Raw genomic sequence first — 18,833 nt, forward strand, 5'->3', positions numbered from 1 at the left:
TTCTGCGTTTTCATCATTCAAGAAATATTCCATATCCCAATATTGCCATCTATTCCAACGAGTTTAATTATGTTAGCAATATTTCGCATCAATCTGTGTCTTGTATCAATTGACAAAATGATAAGTGGCAAATTTTAAGTTTCTGAAACTGTTCAGTGACTTTTATCCCAGTTCACATATCTATGTAATGTATATCTCTCCTTACATCGAGAATATAATTTGCTACCTAATGTAATTGAAAAGTAATTATGTTAAACTAGATTGCAGGCAAATATTATGTGCGTTTCGTCTTAAATCGAACTTGCAAGACTTATTTGTTATAACAGTTTTCATAGATATTCTGATCAAGTTATTAAAAATTGGATTTTAGGAATGACTTTTGTCGCGTCATATTATATGTTGGTGGGACAGGCGGCAATGTTTTAAGAACTATTTTTGCGACCACTGAGTCAAGTTTCTTTCATAAAACAATTCACAGAGACTGAGCCAGATGTCACACTGATAACATTTTGAGTGCTAGTGAGTCTAGAATTACGCTCGTAAAATTATTGATAACCACTTAATCAGGTTCTCTAATGAAAGAAAAGCAAAATTTACGACCGCTAAGCCCATAGTTACACTCAGAATCATTTTGGTGTGTGTATGTGTGGTTGCTTATTTAAATGACAAAATGCACAATACAAATGTATGAAAACTGTGATGTAATGAGTCCGAAGATACTTTCTATCCATACGCTATTCATAATTCATAGTAGACACTGAAAATATATAATTTTATATATATTTACATCAATGCATCCACGTGTCTCTCTACATATCAATTTAACTATGTTTCGCTGTTAATCTGTCGATCTACCTACCTATCCATATTGCGTGATCATATGTATATACATATGGATTAAAATTTCCGCTTTCCCACCGTTTCACTTTAAGTATTTTCTTTTTCTACAAGTACCTATATGTAACAACAATACAGCTAATGATTATGACAGTTAAAATACTTGTCATGATTATGAAAGTAACAGCAACAACAAAAACAACAGCAACAACAACAATACTACTACTACTACTATTACTACTACTACTACTACTACTAATAATAATAATAATAAGTACGATCGTAGCATACATTGTTTCAAATAAGAGATAACTGTATCATATTAACCGCTACCTAGTCGCATTTTCCTAATTTTGTTCATCTTCTTGTTCTTGTGTTCTACAACAATTACTTTTGATCAAACCTCTGAGAAAGGAACATCACTAAAAATGTTATCATGACTTTCAACCGTCACAAGAAAGAAAGTATTGAAATTGTTGTAGTTTTTCTTTTTATAAAAATGACAAAAACAGATTTACAAAAATGGAAAACCCTAATTTCATGTTTCAGATTTAGAAACCTGTATAATGATTCGACGACAGCTTTAGCGATGATTAGACAGTGCTATTCATTAGTCGGCAATGAGGTCAGTATAAGTATCTATTTCTTGTACTTTTGTGAGAGTGGAACACAAGTCATTTTTGGGTGAACGTGTGTGCATGTGTATATATATATATATATATATATATATATATATATATATATATATATATATATATATATATATATATATGTGTGTGTGTGTGTGTGTGTGTGTGTGTGTGTGTATGTGTGTGTGTGTGTGTGTGTGTGTGTGTGTGTAAACGTTATATTTAAAGTTGATGCATGATGACTAACCTTGAATAGCATACTTGTTACATGCTCGTAATCTCTTTACAGAGACGAGCTTTATTTTTTATGACAGTGCAAGCAAGGATGGTCTGTTTAAACACCTAAAATGTAAAGTAAATCTGTTTCAAAAAGTAACATATATAACAAAACTATTTTCTCGTTTTGTCATTGTTTGTGGTTCTTTTGACGTTTTTAATTGTTGCTCGTTTCTTCTTCGCTTTGTCGGCAAGGGCAGACAAAACTAGTGTTTTGAAATGGTGTAGGCTTGAATTGAGGAGATATCTTTCTGTCAAACGATGTCGTCGATTTATGGATATATGTTAAACAAAATTGTTTTAACTTAAATATATTTCGTCCAATTATCATTATGTTTTCTGCAGATATTCCCAAGTCTCTTTATAAGTAATGTGATCTTTACCTAAGAGAAAAACGCTAGTTTTATCGAAACAACTTTGCTAATTGTTGCGTGAGATGAATTATTGCTGATCAGTGACACCAGTGTAAAAATGACCGTTCATATTCCGATTCACGCGTTAAAACTGGGTAATCTTTATTACAGATTGTATTATTCACATCCATTTAGAATGGAACTTACACCACTGAGCGGATTTGAATAAATAGCATGATTTCGTCGTGTTACAACATGACTAATTTTGCACAAAAGTAGGAAAAGTTTTACAATAGCTACAATCTTAAAGCTTTATGTATTTTTAGTACAGAAAAATGTACGGTTTAAAACATAATCGTTGATATGTAAACATATTGTAGTAGCCTCGTCCATGGATTAATTGAACGTAGCTAGATCAGTTTATTATACAAACATACATAGTATTCAACTACCTTTGGATTCCTTTCTCAAGTGATAATGGGAACGATTTATATTGGTATATTTCAGCCAGTACAGATACACAGTGCCATCTTAGTTTATTTCCTGCTTTCTCTCTGGATTGCTTTCTTTCTGTCTTTGTATGTGTTATTTCGTTCTTATTACAGGCTACCGGTTTGATTGCTGATCCGATTCTTTCTCGTCAACGAATACTTCTCTATCCTGTCTTTTAGATTATGGTATATTATTATTTCGTATTATTTGTATTTTTTTACAATTTGGCTTTACTACCAGATGGACCTTGAATATCAACAAGTGAAAGATAAAAACAATGCAGGGATAGATATACGCATATACTTCAAAGGAATTCACATCGCAATGGTAAGTCGATATATGCGTGTCATTCTATATATATGTTTACTTCAAAATGTCCGCAATCAATTTTGCCTCATGGTTGTCTATCAATATCCTCTCTCTCTCTCTCTCTCTCTATCTCTCTTTCAATACAAGCTGATAGACTCTAAAATTAATTCAATTACAGTTCTCAAATATTACATAAAAAATTGGTACCTCTTTATTTTATCGGTCTTGTTTTGACGTGTTTGTCCTTCAGACTTTAGGGAAGGAGGTTATCGTGAAGGTATAATTTAACACGAAGGCATTGATTTCATTAAAAGTTCGAAATCCTATGAAAGTACTGTATGCATCATCCGAGTACATACATTGTAAGTCGATTGGACCATCGTTTGGATTATTCTTGCCTTTAATACAGGATTTGTCCGGAGCACAGTGGTCAGCAGTGCGATTCAGGAACCTTGATTCATCAAGAGCTTTAGAAGCTTTTTCCATCATGCAGAAGAATTTCCAAACGTCCAACAGCCTTCAGTATGACCACGCCATGGCGATCTCAGGGTGAGTACTGGAATAAACAGTATAGACCTAGATATCATAGATCATTGAACTTCGATTTCTGCTCTCATCTAATCAAAATCAAAGTAAGGATCTTTCGAGTTGGTCTAGACGAAAGTTCCACCTCATATTCAGTCTCAGATACCCGAGTAGCGTTGTGAAAATATCCACTTAACAATCTGATTAAAGTCGTTATAACCGAGACCTGGCTGACACAGATAAGAGCTAATGTTCTGCTAACATATTGATTCATCAATGCAATTTAATATTTCAAATTTCTTTTGCTAGACCTAAGGTCACCAGGACATAAACTTGTATCGATACATGTTAGATCTGTTGTATTAAGTTAAATTCAGTTTTAAAATACATTGATTCATTTCATAACTCAGGGTCGGATACTGTGGTGTGTCCTTGGGCAGTGCACTTTACTTTAATTGAATTGACATTAAAACAGCAACTAGTGTTGCTGTGTTGTAAAACACGAAATATAAATTATTATTTCATAGCCATGCATCTGAGTGCTCGGTATCAGAGCTAAACGTGGTGGAAAAAAATTCAAACTAGACCGTACAGAATAACGATGATACTACTACTACTACTACTACTACTACTACTACTAATAATAATAATAATAAGAAGAAGTAGTAGTAGTAGTAGTAGTACAACAAGAATGACATTTGTTCTAAAATATATATTTTGACCATCTTATTTTTGTCAGTGTATATTACATATTTTAATTTTTTTCCGTGTCATTTCATAGCAAGAAGCATCTTTTAACAAAAGGAGAAACAAAGGCCACTTTTGCTGAAATGAGCATGAATATTAGGTGTTTAGGTCTTACAAACATTACAACTAGAACATTATCTGTACTGAAAGAATATAGAAAAATATTATCGAAAAATGTGATTTCTAAGTGAACAAATAAATGGAGTCTGCTTCTTCAATATATATATATATATATATATATATATATATATATATATATATATATATATATATATATATATATATATATATATACACACATCTTCATTTATATCTTCATTAATATTCTCATTTGTAAATTATTAAATCCAGTTCGTATGTTAAGTCACCTATGATGTAAGGCGCGATATAAAAAACAATTTCAAAAGTAAATGATGGTATCAAGCATTGTCGACAGAAATAAAGATTGGATTAAAGTGATGCATAGTTGTATTTGGAAAAGTAAATCTTTGCAAAAGTGAGTAATTTGATATGTTTAAGATCAATATTGCTTGTATAAAATACCCCAGGACACTAACTGGTTAAATAAAATGAAAACTTACTACTTTTGGCCCAAGTTTGATGCATTCAGAAGCTTAAATCGTTATTCTTCAAAACCTATAAATACAATAACCTTGACCGACTCTTAGAAACATAAATGGATTTGTTTTATAATATCTATACTTGTAATTCAAGGCTCAATTATATCTTGCAAAGCCAGTTTCTCAAGAGTATAAACTTTTAATTAAACATTATTTAATCTTATTTCTATAATTAGAAAGTGTTAACATCTGTCATATGCAGGAAACGTGTCATTTGTGATAATAGAAATGATGACTAATATTTTCTAAACAGATTGCTTGCTTTCAATAAAATTTGAATTTACTTGATCAACGCTCACAGTACCATCTTGGTGTACGTCGCTAACTTCCCACGACTTTCGATTCCCAAGGACCTGGTTCTGCTTTACATTGCATATGGAAGAAAATAGAAGCAGCCCGGTAAACAGGGCTACTTTCAAACAATGCCAGTATGTTATGCATTAATCCTGGCTTGGTGTGAAAAGCGAAATCGGTATTGTGCATAAGGTAAAGATATACAATGCAGACGTAAAATAAGTCTTAGTACATAATAATGACGATGAATAATCGGCTGTTAGACATGAAAATACTTTAAAAAGTTCCATTTCTTCTTTTCTAACAGGAAGCCCTTCAGAGGTGGTGTCGTAGGTAAGTATCTTTCTTTCACTAGTTGCCTATATTATAATCTTTAAGTTTGAAGAGACAAAACGATTGAACCTGATGAGATATTGTTTGTAGAAATGTCAATATCTGTCAAAATTCTACTTTTTGTGGATTCATAAGCAGCCATGTGGTTTCCAGAGCAACATAGGTTTAACGTATTATCGACATCGAAAAATCTTTTTTTATATGTTAGACAAAACACGTTTCTTTCGTAGATTCATCCTAATAAAAGTTTTCCTTCCACAGCATGCAAGTGGATAAATTTTGTTTTAATTTTAAGTATCTTGTGTGCCAATGTAAGTCAAACTTTGTAATAATACCATCCAAATGTTGTGTCAAAACTGAATTTTCGGAGACCGTCAACAACTTACATTCTATGTAAATTAAATTATGCAAAGTGGTAGATCTTTATGAACACATCTATAAACAATTTGATCAAACTTTATGGAAATTATATTAAAAAGGTCACATTTTAGCCTAATCAATAAATGTTCCAGAGCGACAATGTTTAACAAATTTTCAACATCTTATCCAAGTCACTAAACCAAAAGTAGATCAAAACTTTGTAGGTACTACTATATGGACTAACCACGATTTTGGATCTTTCCCATATTCAAGTCGCATGAGGATTTTTTGTTTCTTATAGAACAGCACATCCTGTTAAAATGGTCGCATGCCAGACCTTTGTGTCAGCAATGATTTTATATCAATCCGCTACTAACTATATATTCCTTTATGCAAGGCTATTTGTTTCTCGATGGTACTAACACGTGATTGGAGACAGGAACTGATGTTATGCGAAATAAGAAGTCAATACATGATATAGTTTCTAGATGCTAAGAACATTCCCATGTCGTATACATCTAGTTTAACTACGTATTACGACTTTTGCAACTAGAATTTCATTTTTGGAGACTATTATGTATTTCAATTTGCATGCTAGCATCTCAGTAGAGCACATTTGTACATATCCTTTTAGCAACCAAGAAGATCACATTCGTATATATCCAGCTAAACAACTTTGTCAGTCATGATCAAACTTTAAAGGAGTTCTTTTGTATGTTTAATCGGTTTTAGGCTTTGAATGGTCATGCGTGGAAGAACTTTGGTTTGAAAGTAAACACACTGAAACATTTAAACGTATCTATTAAACTAAAGATCAGATTGTAATCAATCGTACAGGAATACTTGAGCAAAGATATGCTTTTAGTAGCCTGACCTGCAATCGTTTTTCTTCAGTTACAACCAGGAGCAATATGCATTTATAAACACCCTTTACAAAGATTCACAGTCAAGAATTGTGCTTCCATACAGACCAAGAAGAACACACTTTTCATACATCATTTTCAAATCACTTCGTGCAGTTGCAATCAGACGTTGTTGGGAGTTTTCGTATAAAATGGACCGAAAAATAGGCTGAGGTATTTCTGTAAGTGTGGGGAATTTGGGTGGGTGAGGTAGGGAAGGTGTGAATGAATTAAGACTGAAAAAGCAACAAGATTGTGAATAAATGTTTGATTACAAACGCAGATGGATTATTAAGCATGCTAGATTTTCCAGCCATATAATCTTTCTGCCACTCAGTTTTTTCGTTGTTGTCTTCATACCTTATTTATGTAAATGCTCTTAAAACATACCATCCAACATCTGAGGTAGAGAGAGCTTAATAGAAGTTGTACTTGCGCCAAACGATGTTATAAGGTCCAGGTAAAATGAATTTTAAATTTTACACTGCAGGCATAGCATGGCTGAACACTGTTTGCTCCTCTGACGCCACAGTTCATGCTTCCCTAATTGAAGACAGAAATTTATATCTTGCCATTGTTGCTGTCCACGAGTTGGGTCACTTGTAGGTATCCATCCATCTATCTATCTATTCGTTATATATATATATATATATATATATATATATATATATATATATATATATATATATATATATATATATATATACACACATATATATGTATGTATCTGTTGGGATTATCTGAAAAATCTTTATATGGGGTTTTCCTGAACCTATCATGGTTTCCACCAACATGCAATAGAAAAATGTAAATATTTCTGACTGAAACTGTTGCTCATCGGACTTCCCGTACGGTATTATAGTGGCCATCACCTCAAACTTCCAGCACGGTACAAATAATGGCCATCTCATCCGACTTGAAGCAGGGTGTTATAATGGCCAGCTCCTGAGAAGTCCAGCACCGTGCCATAATGGCCGCTCATCTGACTTCCAGCACTGCATCATTATTGCCACCTCTAATAAAATTGTCATCAACACCCTTACATCATTGGTGGCACTGACAATGTGCTTTGACTAAAACTCTTGTTTACTCGATATTTGGACAATATGCTGCAGATCTGTCCACAACATACATATACGTTTATAAAGGAGCTTTAAAAACGAAACCTAATTGACAATGGGGTAAAGTGTGAGGTTATTGTTTGTATTTTTGTACCTCACGAAGCTTGAGATCAGTCATTGGCACATATGCAAGTGAAGTTTGACTAGACTTTGTGTTTATTTTGCATTCCAGAAAGCAAGTTAATCGTTCGCAATCTAACATTGATATTAGAGTTTCAGGTTTTGACTAGGATCTCCTGTAGTACTGACTTGTGAGCATGATTTAACAAAGAAACATAAATGGGTGTGTATCAGTCCCAATTTGTCGATATACCGCTTTTTTCCTTTGAACTTGTTTTATCTTTCCTTAAATAAAAGAAATAATTATAGATTGAAAAAGACTTAACAATGGTATATTTCGTGCGTATATATGACAAGTTCAAGTCCAGATTTACCTGGGAAATATCACGACCGAGAATGTTGTATTCAACGTACAGGTGTCTTACGAACATGTGAACTTTATATATATATATATATATATATATATATATATATATATATATATATATATATATATATATATATATATATATATATATACCACATGCATTAAAAATAACATGGCATTTAAAGTGTCTGTATAAAGCAAATTGATATACCAATACTACTGGTATATCAAATTGTGATGAACATTCTTGCAACCGTTTTCTACTGATTCTAGATCAATGATGATTTTCCACACAATCATTAGTGACGTACGAAAATAACAATAAAAGTGTTGATAATCCCCGTTTTCTAAATGAATTTAATTTGGTACACAATTTCATCGCAATCCTTGTTGCTTTCTGCTCCCCTCACTAATGCAAAACAGAAAAAAATCTACGCAGAAATATGGAGTGAGAGAGAAATAGATTTTGGGTTGGATGAAAAGTTTGACATTTAACGTACACCAAGTAACCGACAAGAATATGGTTCGTCGTAATGGTATGTGTGCACTTTCTTTGGTATTTATCTACAGTGTTTATATAATCAATGGTACAAAGTTGAAAATCCTGTCGACATTATACTATACATTTCTCGCTTACATAGTACACAAACTGTGATGATTTTAACATTTTGTTACTGATGTTTCTTAAACCTATTATAATATTCTAAAACCTTGTTATTTAAACATTAAATGGCAGCCCCCCCCCCCTCTCTCTCTCTCTCTCTCTCTCTCAGTAAGACACGGGCGAAAATCTTGGAAAAGACTAGCGTAGAAGACTTTCGCTGTGACCTCCCAGGTTGTCTCTGGACATATGAATGATGGTGAAAGTTAAGGCAAGCCAAAGCAGAGAGAATTTTATAATCGGTACTATTGCTATTTAAGCAAAATATTGACTTATATCAACTGTATCTCAGATATTTGAATTACCTCTTGTTTGTTCGTCATTTGGCTTAGTTTCTATTCCACATTAATTTCCATGTGCCAATACTTGAACGGCTAAGCGTTCATGTGAATGACGTAGCTAACCAAGTGTTGCTAGTGTTCTATGTTCTTCAAAAAAAACATCTTTCATGTTTAAATCATAATTGTGTATTATATTGATGTAATCAATGTGAAGAAACATAGTAACTAAAACAAGAAACCAGTCAACTTATTAATGGGCAAAGGTGATTGTGAATAACCACAAAAGGCATAGAACTAGATTTTGTAAAGCACACACTCCGGGATGTGAGAAGTTCAGTCACTCAGACAGTACACAGCTGCCTATAGCAAATCTTAACTCCGTTCAAAGGACAAATATACGTATTTGTATTTGATATAAATAATATATATATATAGCATGTACGCTGTATCAATGATATACCACTTGTTGTATCAGTATTTCATTAAAAAGAAACTCGGCAAGCCTCGTTTCCTTTTAATGAAAAATGTATACATTTGGTGGTATATCATTGATTCAGCGTACATATAATAAATATGATCGCAATACCAAGGAGTTACGAAAAATCGTGCTGAACATGTATTTCTTGAAATTCTGTTAGGCCAGTGTTGAACATAAACTTGGTGTTAAAAATGTTTCATATGCATTCAGCTCCCTGACACATTAGTAAGGATGTATATTGTTGAGGTGTTCACAGTAGAAAAATGTACAACCACTTTTGCATCTGTGCATGAGAGCAGCCCAAGCTTTCAAACGGAAGTTTTCAAGTATAAGTACTTGAATACTCCGCTATCTGCTTGTAGACTACGTGGACACGTGCAAAGCAATTTTCAGTCCGGGTTTTCAAATATTAGAATTCCCCCATAAAACAGCATAGTAATTTGGATGGAATGGGATATCTAAATGGACTACACTGATCTTTCCCTTGTGACACAGACATGAAGAACAACGTACTTTAAATCACACAAGCTTTTTCACAAATATTTTGTCAACCGCATGGAATGAATTCCCTACGGGTTCCCCTATATTTCTTGATTCCATTGTTCAGTTTTACAAAATATTCCGTAAACATTTTTCATTACGAGGGCCTCACAATCATGTCATGCAATTTTGTCAGTTTATTTTGTTCGATAGTATGCGGCTTAGATATTTTGAATGAATTGTTGCTCGATATATTATTAAATCTTAACGATATGGGATGAGGCTGAAAGTGTGTGCTGGGGGGGGGGGGGGTGAAGGAGGCTCGAAATTGAAAAATATCCCTTAGCCGTTTTTCGATGTAATCAATCGGTTTTGAGTCGTTTAACCTCAAATTATGAACCGCGAACTAGTATCAATCAGTCGTTGGTCCCCTTAGAAAGGTGGCAAACAACTATCTTGACTTTAGATCATTTTGGTACAGCACCCAAAGGTGTTTCAATGTAACAACTTCATGTCAAGGAATATTCGTCTGGCGAAGCAGATATTCCTGTTATATCCAGAAAAGTGAAAGAGTAAATATCTATCAATCAGCTTCGACGATATTGATCAATCATTCAATTATAGAACAATCTTGGACCATCGAACATCTCACGTAGTTATACTTTTTTTTACATGAGTTTTTTAATATCCATGGAAGCCAAAGCTCAATTAATAAATATATATTACCTATTTATTTGTCTTCCTATTTCTCTATTTGTTTTTATATTTTCTTTTTGGCACATTTTGTTGTTTCTTTAAATAATTGTTGGAAAACATTTATTTTAAATATTGATGTTATTTCCTTCACCACTACATTCTTTTTCAGCAGCAGCTTCCGGAGAGGTATATTCAGACGGAAATAGTTTTTGGAGTATGATATGCTATTTAAAATCTAATCATTATTTATTAGCTTCTGGGTATTTATTTATTTATTTATTTATTTAGCCTTTCTGCTGATCACGATCTCTCAAGTGGAATATGTTCGGGTGGATACATAATGGGACCTAGCATCTATATTGCAAATGAATCGCAGGCGAGAATACAACACGAGTTTTCTTCTTGCAGCATAACTTCTTTCGTGAACAAATTGCAGTCACTTGGGTAATATGTTCGTTTTATTTAGCTGGATATGGAATAATAACATCATATGGCATGCATGTCTAATACAATACAATTTACAATTATTTAAGCCTGAGATTTCTTATCATATATTTACATGTAAACCTTTTCTTTTCGGACACCTGCATCACTTAGCAAATAGTGATAGAGAGGTGTGATGTAATCTATCTATATGAAGTTTTCCCCACAAGTAAATAAAATGTAAATAATAGGTTTGAAAAGAAATAAAACAACAATGTAAACTTGCATAGAACTAATGATGAAGTTGCACCATCGGTTGGATTTCAAATCGTTTTCTGTTCCTTACAGTTAAAGCGATATTTTTCTAAATGTCTTCAATCCTATTTCGATTAGCAGTTGGTGTGCTCATTCTCACATGATCTTTACTATAGTTTGGACACACATGTTTGGACAGATGTTTTATTTGCTTCTGCATTCGTATTTTTGAAAACTACCTCTCCAGTCTAAACCGTAAACTTCTGCTAGTTTCACCTACTTATTAATTTGTGCAGTTTAAACGACAAATCAAATGTTCTGTATCGCGTGCAATATATTCTTCTTAATGCCTCTGTTTGATTTTTTTATAACTTCTCTGAATTTGTAACCTCCTTTTCTTAGTCATGTGAAAAGCAACGGACCAGTATTATGGAAGTCTTTTTTAAAGTTGCAAATTCAGCTAACACTCAGCACGTGGGATTTAACAAAGCTATTAAGCGTATGCCTCATAACACAACTAGATGGATGGTAGGTGTATACATACACACGTGCATGCATACGTAAACAATAGGTACCGAGCGAATCAAACACATGCTTTGTTTTTATCCATTTCCAAGTACCTCAGGAAAATAGTAGTTGTCAACTGAAAGCTTCCTAAACGTACAAATACTACATATAGTTTCCCTGTAATCACCCAATGACCACGCGCCACGAAACCTTCGTGGTTTCTCTTTTTGACATTACTATGATCCACTTATCCTAGCTGAGTATGAATTCGTCGCGCAGTGCATTATAAATCACGATCCAATCACCTAATACAGCCAAAATAATACTTATCTCACTTTACAAAAACATATGCCACACAATCTCCAGCTAATTCCTTCTGTTAAGAAATGAGGGAGTGTCCATTACATGAAACTAATCCAAGCTGCCGTCATGTCAAGTGAATTCTGTACATTATGACGCGTAGCTTCAGAAACTGGCAAATTAGTCGGATTGAGAAATATGTTCCCAACACCGAAACCCAATAAAAAAAACTACTCACTAAAATCTAACAAAACTATAAACGGATAATTAAAAATGCAACTGCATGTACCTTAGGTTTAAATGTATACATACATACATACATACATGCATACATACATACATACATACATACGTACATACATACATACATACATACATACATACATACATACATACACACACACATACATACCTGAAGGCAAATATTAGTTTCAGTTTATTTTAAACATCATTAATAACTACTCATGTAATGTAGCACATGTAACGTTGCAATATATGATGAATTTTCCCTCATTTTCTTTCAATTTATGCACATGATATATGTAGGTCGATAACTCGCTTGTATTTCGTGTTCTGGAATTATTTACAGTTCAAACAGATGCACACTTCAGCATTCATTTACGGATGCAGAGTACGATGCATATAGATCGGAACCTATTGGAGGGGAAGAACTCAGTTTGGATGAGCAGTGTCAAGTGTACTTTGGAGCAGCATCATTTTCATGTAACAAGGTATAAGCATTATCAGAGTCAATTATTTTCTGATATATTCTTCCTTCTTTCTACTTTTTTCACCTGCTCTGCCACCTATTCTACTTCTTGATAGATGAAGTTTCGTGGTGCGTTTTTGTCGTCCATTCCAAACATTTATTACAATTTCTTTAAGTACCCATGTCTCAGCCTTATTATGTTCTTAGTTTTGCTTCTACTTCTTCGTCTCTTCATTTCCCTCCACTTTCCATTATTCTTTCACGTTCCTCATCACGACATATTTTACAGAGATCGATAATTATGTTTTCTGCTTTGAATTTATTTAATAAATTAGTAACACCATTCTCCCTAGTGTGTTACGGTTAGGTTTGGTAGGTTCCGTCAGGAGAACAAAATGAAACCAAGATAGCACTTGAAAACTTTTGTTTATGATAGGGTGAACCCACATGTTTTTACGTGGTGAAAATAAAAATCAAGTAATGGTTCGTATGGGTTTAGAGCATCACTGGATACAATGTTGCACGTTTTCATTAGTGACATTTTGCAAATATTGTCACGCGGGACGAGTACGTCAGTTTCTAGTGTAAAGGATCTCTGCTACAGAAAGTGCGCCGTTTAAAAAGATAAACGTCATAATTGTCCTGAAAAAGGATTTATCGCAATTTCATCAAATAATAAAAATTATGTTGATTAAGTTTTACGTAAATGTTGCATATTGTATCATGGAATCTTTGTTAAAAATGATAAAGCAAACATAATTGGTAAAATTTTATCTATTTTTCTTTTCTTTCTAATCTGTAACCTCCCGGATATGAGCGGGTGTTATTTCAATGTATGACATAGCTATTCTGTATTGGATCTGACTGCTGGAAGGCTGGCTTCAAATACGTGAATTTCTTTAATAGGACAAGAGTCGTCTATAGTGATTACATGGGTTTTAATGAGATTATTTACATTAACTGAATTAAATTCTTCCACAGGGAGATGTGTTACAGGGGCACTAAATGAATTACCCCCCCCCCCCGGGAGATGACATGTGTTATTGGGACACTTCCTAAATTAAATTCTCCCCATGAGAATTGCGTGTGTTACAGGGACACGAACTGATTTAAATTTTTCCCCAGAGAAATGGCGTGTGTTACTGTGGCACTAAGTGAATTAAATTATTGTCCAGGGAAATGATGCATGTTACAGGGACACTAAATAAAATACATTCTTCCCCAGAGAAATGACACGTGTTACAGGGAAAGTATCTGAATTAAATTCTTTCCAGGGAAATGGCATGTAATACAGGGCCACTAACCGAATTAAATTCTTCCCCAGGGAAATTACATGAGTTACATGGACACTAACCAATTTAAATTCTTCCCCAGCGGAATGTCATGTGTTACAGGGCCACTAACCGAATTAAATTCTTCCCCAGGGAAATGACATGTGTTACAGGGGGATTTACTGTCAGACATCCACTGGTTGTAACGGACGCCTTTACTTGGTGCTGAATCATTCGCCATGTCAGCAGCCGTCAAACAAGGTAAAGATTTTAACATCATGTTATTATTATTATTATTATTATTATTATTATTATTATATAATCATTTGTCTTTATTTCTTACAAAATATATCTACAATATCTACAGCTATCAAACCTCAGTAAATTCGGATATATACTGACGGTGTGTGTGTGTGTATAGGATTTTTAACGAAGCTTTAACAATTTTCAGTCATATCGCTACGATGTCTGCAGTGTGGTAGTTTAAAGTGGTGTCTAGTACTGGGGGATCATGCCGCAGACATGTAGGATGATGTCCCACCCAGTCACATTATCCTGACAATGGTCCGACCAGTCCTAACACTAACTTCTTAATACTGAACGCCAAGCAAGGAAGCTGTTAGTACCATTTGTAAGTTTTTGGTAAGACTCGGTCGGAGTGCGGACCCAGGACCTCCCGCTTCCGAGGCGGACGCTCTAACCACTAGGCCACCGGAACGGTCTATACTGACAGTATTATAGGACAACTAATGTTTTCATATAGAGCTTAGGTAATATATGGGTGTGCCTTGCATCAAAGTAAAATCAATTGAGGTAAAGGTAGAATGCGCAGGGAGAGAAGTTTATTACTAATCGTATTGAAGCACAACGATAAAATAAATGATTGGAAAACCATCAGTCTGTTTTTCTCAGTTTTACATTTGACATGTTCGACTCGACTTTGGACAGGATCCATTAAAAAAGATTGCTTAAAAGAAAATATATCAACGGCAAAATGAGAAGTTTGGTACAAAAAAATGAGTTTTTCTGTGTGACGTTGTCACATTGTATAGGTCTATTTTGTTACTTTCAAAAATTATTGGAAAATATGCCAGGAAGAATAATTTTAGATAGCGCAACAAGTTCAAACTCCTCCATAAATCACATTCAGGTTTTTGACAGATTCATTCATGTTAAACTGCAATGACAATACTTATAGACCAGTGACCATTAGTAATAGAATCAGGCGAATAGTCTGGCGCAGTCTTCATTGATTCAAACAAAGCGTTCGATTTGGTTGACCATTCGGTGCTAATTAAAAACATCCAGCCTTCACGATTTCTTCAAACTCATTTACCAGTTTCACGTCTATCTCGCTAACAGGTATCAGCTTGTTGGCACTGGTAAATATACATTCAAACTGAGTCATATATTAAGTGGTATTCCTCTATATTAGGGTCTCTACTTTTTCTACTGTTTATAAATGACCGAGCCTTGTAACCAGCGCACCTCTTCCCTTGGAAATCCCCCAACGGCTTGTGTCTGATAGAGCCCCTGACAACCAAATCCAGCTCCTGACCTTCACGAGTGGCGGAACCTGTTCAAACTGACTGGAGAAGGGATGACAGGCGAGTTTCTGGCGCCTCAAAACTAGACGCTTCGGACAGATGTGAATCGTTAACCTTGGGTGGTTGCCCATTTAGGAGAAGCTAAACTCCGATTTCAAACCTTGGATGCCTTGCGACTATACCCTCTCATGGGAAAGGCTAAGACAGTAAACCGCAACAGAAAATCCGGAGACGGAGTCCCGAAGCCGACTTGGCATTGCTTTCAGTGTCATCTCGGCAACTCCGGCGACATAGCTGGAGCCATGATGTTTCGGCTTGTCCTTTCCCTTGGATCTATCATTTGCGTGGAGAGGGAGAATCAGCTGCATGGGCAACAGCCGATTCTCCATATCACCCTGCCCAGGATTGCGCCCTGGAGAAGACACTCCAGCTTCGCTATACAGCGTCGACACAACACGGGAAGCAGCAGTTTACCGGTTATAAGTCACAGCTCGATTGGCGTAGAGTCAGACGCCAGGGGTTGCGTCCGACGGTGCGAGAGACCAATAGGTCTCACTGGACAGCTACTGCCGGCCTCAAGCTGGGCAGCTTCCAGACAATAAGGTGCCATCCCGCCACATTTCGCGTGCCTTACTGGATACATAAGGCTTAAGGTATACAACTACTACACCAAGAAATAACAATAGAAAACCAACAATGAAACCTTGAATCCTCAAGCTGAGTACCTTGTATGTCCGGACCATGTTGACTGGGCTCTCAAATGATCTCCATAAAATCATCGATGTTCGAAAGACCTCAGTCATCAACGACGAGCTTGCAATACTCCAAGCCGATATCGCCTGACAACAGGAGACACAACTACCTGATTCCGGGTCCCTCAGGGAAAAGAACTACACATTCTTCTGGCAAGGAAAGTACGTCGACGAAGCCAGATAATTTGGTCTTGGATACGCCGTCAGGAACACTCTGCTGGGGATGATAGAACCATGCCAACCAGGAGACGGAAGACTGCTATCCCTCCGCCTCCACACCACAACCGGGTCGGTGTCGCAGTCAGCGCTGTGGAAGGTACCGTTAAGAAGCACACCCTTCATGGCAGACCGTCTCGTAACGATCGAGTGCAGCTGGTGCCAGTGTTTGGACAGCGGATGCCTCCATGACGCTTTATGCTGTGGCTTTGTCTGAACGAATGAATTGGTGATGCTGAGGTCGTGGTACCAGCACATCCCTAGGAGACGCTGTGCGTTCTCATTTATCTTCCCAACCCCAAACTTGCCAACACAGAAAGGGTAAGAGTCATTGTCGGCATCCATTCTAGCTTTGAAGTCGCCCAGTAATATCAAGTTCTCTTTCTTGGGAATTTTGTCGATGAGCGAATCTATTTCGTCGTAGAACTAATGTTTGGTATATGCGGTCGCGTTTAGTGTGGAAGCGTAAACGCTGATTGCGACACCGGCCTCGCGCTGGTGTGCTGAAAAATGAAGCAAGAGGGTAGACCACGCATTGATTTGAGCAAAACGTCATATCCAGACATGGCTGAAGGATTCACCTATGCCCTCTCCAAGACGTTTGATTCAGAACCTCCCAACGGCAGTGCCAAAGAGAGATGGGGTCACATCAGAGAGACTGTGTACATCACAGCCACACGGATCTTTGGTAAGAAGCAATCAAAGAATAACGACTGGTTTGAGGCTAACTCCTTCACACTCATGCCCTCCATAGAAGAGCGTCGCATTGCTTACCTGGAATTCAAACGATCCCCCTGCCAGAAGACACTACAGGCATACAGGTCTACCAGAAGCAAAGTGCAGAGGTTAGCACGGTAGTGAACCAATAAATACTGGCTTCAGCTCTGTCAGAGCATCCAGTCAACAGCAGATATCGGAAACATCAGAGGCATGTACGATGGCATAAAGTAAGCAATGGGTCCCACGAAGAATGTGACAGCACCACTGAAGTCTGCTGCAGGCGATACCTTCCATAACAAGGGCAAGCATATGGAGCGTTGGGTAGAGTACTACTCTGAACCGTACTTCAGAGAGAACCACGTGACCAACGATGCCCTCAATGCCATTGAAAACCTCCCTCTCATGGCCGAACTGGACGCGAAACTTACCATAGCCGAATTAAAGAAGGCCTTATAGAAACTGTTCTTAGGTAAAGTCCCAGGCATCCCAGCAGAAGTCATCAAGTGCGGCTGCAGCGTGTTGCTCACACACCTGCACGACCTCCTCTGCCAGTGCTGGGAAGAGGGTGCAGTTCCTCGGAACATGAGAGACATCAACATCGTAACCCTGTACAAGAACAAAGGACGACAGAAGCGGCTGCAACAACTACAAGGGCATATCTCTTCTCAGGATCGTGGGTAAAGTCTTCGCACGCGTCATCCTGAACAACTGCAGACGCTTGCTGACAGAGTGTATCCAGAGTCGCAGTGCGGGTTCCGCGCAGAGAGGTCTACAATCGACATGATCTTCTCCGTCAGGTAACTGCAGGAGAAATGTAGAGAACAACACAGACCCCTCTTCCTGCCCTTTATAGACCTCATCAATGCGTTCGATCTGGTCAGCAGAGACGGACTCTTCAGAATCCTGGCGAAGATTGGATGCCCTCCAAAGCTGCTAAGCATGATCCAGTCCTTCCACGATGACATGAAAGACACAGTGCATTACGTTGGCTCAGCGTCCGACCCCTTTGACATCCGCAGCGGAGTGAAACAGGGCTGCGTCCTTGCCCCCACGTTCTTCGGCATCTTCTTCGCAGTTCTGCTCAAGCACACCTTTGGAACGTCAACAGAAGGGATCTACCTACACACGCGATCAGACGGCATACTGTTCAACCTGGCAAGACTGAAGGCAAAGAGCAAAGTGCGTGAAGCAATCATCAGGGACATGCTCTTCGCAGACTATGCTGCTCTAGCCACTCACACAGAAGCTGAGCTACACCTCCTGATCGCTGTGCTAAAACATGCAGTGTGTTTGGGCTGACCATCAGCCTAAA

The sequence above is a fragment of the Sinohyriopsis cumingii genome, chromosome 7 (assembly GCF_028554795.1).
Source record: "Sinohyriopsis cumingii isolate HCF-2022 chromosome 7, ASM2855479v2, whole genome shotgun sequence".
NCBI classification, from domain to species: Eukaryota; Metazoa; Mollusca; class Bivalvia; order Unionida; family Unionidae; genus Sinohyriopsis; species Sinohyriopsis cumingii.